The sequence below is a fragment of the Micromys minutus genome (genome assembly GCF_963924665.1).
Source record: "Micromys minutus genome assembly, chromosome: 29".
Lineage (NCBI taxonomy): Eukaryota > Metazoa > Chordata > Mammalia > Rodentia > Muridae > Micromys > Micromys minutus.
Window position 1 is genome coordinate 13,897,821 of NC_137964.1, and position 6,507 is coordinate 13,904,327.

Below are 6,507 nucleotides of genomic sequence, written 5' to 3' on the forward strand. Positions count from 1 at the left end.
CTGACTTCCACACACGTGCCATGGCAGATGAAAGCTCTCTCTCTCTCTCTCTCTCTCTCTAAACCTATTAACAGGCAGTCCTCCATCAAGGCCCAAGCCCAGGTCTCAGATCACATTATATAAGGGACCCGAACTGACCTAAGTGAGTTTGAGGTTTTATAAACAGTCACTGAACCCTTAAACAAAAGCCAACACACCGCCTTCTTCACCAGACCACAAACCCAGGTCAGAAACCTCTGTGATGCTTGGAATGTGTACCTCCCTCAGCCCCACCCCAGAGGAGCCTGGCACAATTGGCTAACGCAATCTGTGTATTCCAGGGCCTTGGTGTTTACTGTGTTGAAAATCAACCCTGGGTGACCCTCAATCGTTGCATCTGTGTACTGGGAAGGTTACCAAGAGTTTCTATGTATCTACCCGGTCCTGTGAACCTTTATCCAGACCCAGTACACAATACACACTGAAGATCAAAGTCATCCAGGTGTGTGGTGTTGTGTACATGAACTGTCCCAGGGAGAGATGATGTGGAGACTGAACTCTGAGAAGGGGTTAGGCAGGGGAGGGCCACAGACTCTGAAGCTATGACCAGTGTACATAAAGTCAAATGACTCGATACTACCTGCAGCTCTCACTTACAAATAAGATGACGTATGTTCCACCTTGGAAGGCACACCTTGTCTATTATTCTTCCGGTTATACAACCAGGTAAGCAAGAGCCAAACTCTCCCAGATTACTGTTCTGCCACAGGCTATCACCTGTCCACTCTCGGAACAGATCATTGCTAAGGCACCATAGACTGGAGTAATATCTAATTATTCTTTATACCTTAAAAGCCTTCCTTTCTTCTTTTTCCTTCCTTCCTCCCCTCCTTTTATGAGACAGGCTCTTATGTAACCCAAGCTAGCTTCCAACTTACTATGTTTCCCAGGATAGTCTTGAACTCCTGACCTGCCTACCTCCACACCTCCTGAATCTTGGAGTACAGACACATGCACCACCATGCCTAGTTTATGCAGTACTGGGGATGGAATCCAGGGCTTCCTGCATGCTAGATAAACACTCTACCTACTTGGCTACATCCCCAGTCAGGAACTGCTGAGTTTCTGGAAAGCAGAGAGAATTCTCTCAGCTATGTCATACAGAGGAGATCAGAAGGTCTCAGCCCCCAGCCTACCAATTAAAAGATAATTCTGAGACTGACCTATACCTAAGACATATCTTAAAACTGAAATAAGTGGGCTGGAGAGATAGCTAGGTGGTTAAAAGCACTGGCCGCTCTTCCATAAGACCTGAGTTCAATTCCCAGCGACCACATGGTGGCTCACAACCATCTGTAATGGGATCTGGTGTGTCTGAAGACACTCACATACATAAAATAAGTAAATCTTTAAAATAAAAAAAAGCAGCAAGCAAGATAGCTCAGTGATAAAAGAAGTTTCTGTCAATAATACATGACAATAGAAAATCAGAAGATAAAACACCGGGTTATCTAGAAATATGCATAATTTTTGTGTTTTCACATTCAGAATGATTGAAACTTAAATCTAAAAAGGCAGGGCTGACAGGGGCTGGAGAGGTGGCTCACCAATGAAGGGAACTTGATGGTCTTTTCAACGCCCAAGCTTGGTTCCCAGAACCCATGGCAGGTAGCTCATGACCACCTGAATCCTAACTCTAGACCTAATGCCTCCTAGCATATGACAGGCTAAAGTCAGAGGACTGTGTTGAGTTCAAAGCCATCCTGGATTACAGCACATTAAGACTCTGTAACAAAACATCAGAGAAAGAAGTGAGAAGGCTCAGTGGGTAAAGGCATTTGCCACCATAACTGATGGCCTGAGTTTGACCCCAGGTCCCACACAGTAGCAGGAGACTAACTCTCCAAGTTGTCCTCTGTCTTCCACGGATGTACCATGTCAAAGGCTCCCACCCCATAAATGAGTGTAATTTTTAAAAAATTCTTATCAAAGAAACAAGGGGTAGGGAGATAGCTTGGTTGATAAAGTGTTTCAATTCCCAAAACCTAGCATTAAAAAAAGAAAAAGGCCAGCCTGTCCGCATGCACTTAAAAACTCCCAGTGCTAGAGAGGTAGAGACAGGTAGATCCCTGGGGCTTGCAGAACAGCCATTCCGGCCAAATCAAACAGCTTCAACAGCTTCAAGTCAACGAGAAACTCTGCTTTGGAAGAAAAGAGTGATGTCACCCAAGGTCACACACACTCAAAATCTGTACAGGTAGGCCTACCATGCAACCCTGGCCTTCCACCACCCATATCTTAGTTATCCCAGAAGTGGTGTACACCAGGATTCTTTGATGGGCTTAGGATTCCTCCTGACTTATCAAGAGTCAAAGGACACTAGCTACCAAGAGCCTGGCACAGTCCCCTGCCTCCCAAGACAGGTCCTCTTGTGTGCTCCATTGCTCATGTTCTGTTCCAGGTGGCCACCGAATCCTCAGCACAAGGCACCTCACAACTGTCACCTCAGAGAGAAACTTGGCTTACTCCACCATATATCTATTTAGTTTTCTTTTTTCTTCCCTTCCCAGCAAGGTTCTCAAGGGGCTGAACCAAAATCCACATAGACCAACCCTGAGGACTTCTGAAGTGTCATTCCACAGGGACCTAAGCCTGCCAAGAACAATAAGAATCAACATGTTCTATCTGGACATGGTGGTGCACATCTGGAAGCCCATCACTCTTAAAATGACTGGGCAGGAGGACTACTACTTAGAGGCAAGACCTTAGTTAAAAGAAAGGAAAGGAAAAGAGAGAGAGAGAAAGAAAGAAGAAGGAGGAGGAGGAAGAGGAGGAGGAGGGAAGGAGAGAAGGAAGGAAGGAAGGAAGGAAGGAAGGAAGGAAGGAAGGAAGGAAGGAAGAGAGGGAGGAAGAAAAGCCTCATCCTATAGAAGATGAAGGCACAAGGTCCAGGAGTTCAGGGCCATCTGCAGCTACATAGTGAATTTATGGTCACTTTGAGCTGCATGAGGAAAAAACAAATGACAAAAAAACAAAAGAACAATAACAAAAATTACCCTTAATTAAAATAAAAAGTAAAGAAAGCTTCTGAGCTAATCTGGGAGACCAATGGAACAGGGTTTCTTTCTCCAACCTTACTGATGAAGAAATCAAAGCCTGGCCTATACCTATGGTTTGACTTAGCAGATAAGCTACCTTTGACCCAGTGCTTGAGTCCAGATTTCTGTCAGATGCCAAATAACAGAAATATATGGAAAGACAAGCTCTTCTCTGGAGCTTGTGTCAAATAAATGAGAATGAGGATCTAGCACCAGGAAGTTGGTGCCTACCCCCTGTAAACCCAACACATGGGAGGCTGAGGCAGGAGGATTGCTACGAATTTGAGGCCAGCCTAGGTTCTATAAGTAGTTCTGGGCCAGACAGGGTTACTTAGCAAGACCTCCTCCCAAAACAAATAGCAGGGGTTAAAAACAAAACAAAACAAACAAAATACCCAATGAAAAGGTATTTTCTGTCTCTAAGATACAAATTATCTGTTTCTTTTACAAAGAAACAACCATTTAAAATATGTAGTAAGACATAAGATGGTATGTACTCTGTGGTGCTTTGTGACATTGTATCTCTGTTTTTCTTCTTCTGAGAGGAGATCCTGAGTGAGTGGGAGCAGTACAGTATCTAGCACATGGTAAACCGGAAAAGGAAGAACAGACCTGCAAAGGTGTACCTGTGAAGGAATATGCTCAATATACGATATGAAAATCAATAAAGAAGAAATAAACTAAGGAAAGTTACATTTCACTGAGCTGAGGCCCACAGGCCTGGCCTGATGTGTAAAGTGCTTACACAGCAGACCTCTAGAATGACAACTGGGTAAGCTCTCACAAGGAGGGGACATCCCTAAGAAGTAGATTCTGTATGCAGGTGGCTCCAGTCCTAACACTTAGGAGGCAGAAGCAGGATTGGGAATTCAAGGTCAGCCTGGGATACCTGAGACGCTGCCTCAGAACAACTAGATTTAATATTGTAATGTTGAAATGTCCCATGGATTCAGTAAGTAAATGTTTTGCTCTTGGCAGGAAGTTCTTTTCAAACAGTCTATCTGCTAAGTACACAGAGACTTTCCTAATAGATGTAGATCCTGATTTTCAAGGAGTTAAGAAAACCTTGCCCCAAAGTGAACAGGCCTATAATTTCAGGTTTCTCAGACCAAAGACATCTCCTGTGGATGTTTTTCTATTTTTATTTTTATTTTTTTTATAAACACCAACTATCGGGATGTCTTCACTTGAGGTATCCAGGCTGCCACCAAGCCTGTGATTTCTAGGTACCAAAGTCCATCTCTGGAGTCTTCTGCAGTCTATACCTACCTCTAACTTTCTCAAATGCCAGATGTGAGGGTAATAAGATAATACTCTATCTTCTCCAGTGTGGGCCTGTTTTCTGGCCACTTTTTGATAATGATTGAGCAATGTGCTCAATGAGACCAATTCCAGTATCAGAGGGTATAAAAGTTAAGAGCCACTCACTCTCCAAAGAAAGTGAAAACTTTATAGGAGCCACTGGAGTAACAACAAAACCAAGGTAGCCCATTTTGTATTCTTTCTGAGCCATTGTCCCACTAGTGGACAATTCAAAGATCAACATTCACAGGGGATCTATGAGGGTAGAGTTTATGTGTGGTCAATGAACCAAAGCTACAAACAGCTCCAGATATTACTGCCCTGTGCAGTAAAAACAAATCTCAGGGGTTAGATAACCACTTGGCTTACAAAGACTAGCCAGCCCAGTTCTCAATACCACTAGCCAGGATCCCGGCCTCTTTCTTCTTCAGTTTTCCTGAGATAGTCCCAATATGCAGCCCTGACTGACTTGGAACTTGCTGACCTTGAACTCAAGCAATCCTCCTGTTTCACCCTCCTAAGTACTGGAACAGCTCCAGGATTATCTCTTGTCCTCAAAAATGTCACAACCTTAGCCAGGCCAAGTGGCACACACCTGTAATTTCTGTACTCAGGAGGCTGAGACAGGAGAATCAATCTGTTCAAGGGCTACTACAAAGCAAGGTGCAGGCCAGCCTCGGCTTCATAACAAAACCTTCTCTCTCTCTCTCTCTCTCTCTCTCTCTCTCTCTCTCACACACACACACACACACACACACACACACACACTCGAAGTCAACTACAGAGTCAGGTAGCTGATCGAACAGAGAAGTTACATGTCCTGCCAAGGTGGTAAGACTCGAACCCAGGGCTACCCCCACCAGTTGAATCTCCCTTTGTGTTTTCCTTATTCCGGCATCATGGCCAGACTCAGAGCGAACCGCTTAAGTTTGATGGGTCTATTGCAAACACACATCGCTTTCACTGAAATGTCCCTAAAATCCTCCCTCCCTAGCTTACACAATGCTGAATCGTCTTGAGAAAAGAAACAGAGAGGAGGGAAAAGCCAATCCAGATGAAGTTCTCTGGAAGATGTCCGGCTGCTTGGCAGATCACCTCTCACCCAGTTGCTCCCAAGAGCTCAGGGTGTCACTGCTGCTCAAGCAAGCCGGACAAAGGTGTGTCACAGGCACTGTCCCGAGAGGAGGACTGCCCCAGGGATGCACGCAAGGGTGACACCTCCACTGAGCACACCTGATTGTTGCCGGGTCCTATTCGCCCTCATGGAGCCCATTCTCAAGTGAGTGCTCTTCAATAATCTGCTGCCCAAAAGTCCCGTCACACAGGTGGGGGAAACTGAGGCTTGAAGAGGGAATGTTGCTTTGCCTGAGAGGAGTCCCGAGGACCGAATCTTCCACCCGTAGAAGCAAAGATCTGACCCTCAGGTGAAGGCAGTCATAGGGAGGACGACCCTCAATACGCCCCGCGACAGGTTAGGTTGTGGTGGCAAGCGTCACCCCAGAAGGGCCGAGTTGGGAAGTCTCGCCTTCCGCACCGGGTGAGTCGCGCGGAGATCGGCCTAAAAACCCTCCCCGGAGTCACAAACCGGATGGTCCCAGCGACAAGAGGTGACTAGGTAATGCGGAGCTCCCCTGAGGTTCCCCCATTGCTCACTCACCCTGCGATCCCCAGTACCGACCAGATCACACACCGCGCGCGATCCTGTAGGTCTCTGAGGCAGCGGGGCCCCGGACGCAAGCCCACACCACTGAGGCGCTACCACCGCCCGGGAGGCTGCGGGGGTGAGGCGTGGCCAACACCGCCAAGGCCCCGCCCACAAAAGCTGCGCGCGCGCTCTCGAAGCAGGCTCTTCTTCCTTTGCTCCCCTTCTAAATCCCTGCTGTTGGTACAGCCCCGAGGGCCCCGCCCCTAAGCCCCGCACTCAGTACCTAGGTCACGCCCCTCATCCTCTCCAGAGAAAATGCACGCCTCGCAGCCGGGCGGCGCTCAATTCAGATGCTCAGTTTCTAGGCCACGCCCCTCTTGGCTCCTCAGAGAAGCCCCGCCCCCAGGCCTAGCTCTGATTCTGGGCCATGCCCCTCTCGCCTCTCAAAGAAGCTCCGCCCATTTCTGGGCTGAGATCTGAGGT

General features: G+C 47.1%; 1 protein-coding gene across 1 annotated transcript in view; it reads right to left on the reverse strand.

The window, feature by feature from the left end:
* Positions 1-6,153, reverse strand: part of POR (cytochrome p450 oxidoreductase) — a 47,970-nt gene extending 41,817 nt beyond the window's left edge. Inside the window, exon 1 of the mRNA XM_080940628.1 lies at positions 6,037-6,153. The gene's annotated coding sequence lies outside the window, so the exon portion shown is untranslated. The remainder of the gene's footprint in view (positions 1-6,036) is intronic.
* Between the last annotated feature and the right edge of the window lie 354 nt (positions 6,154-6,507).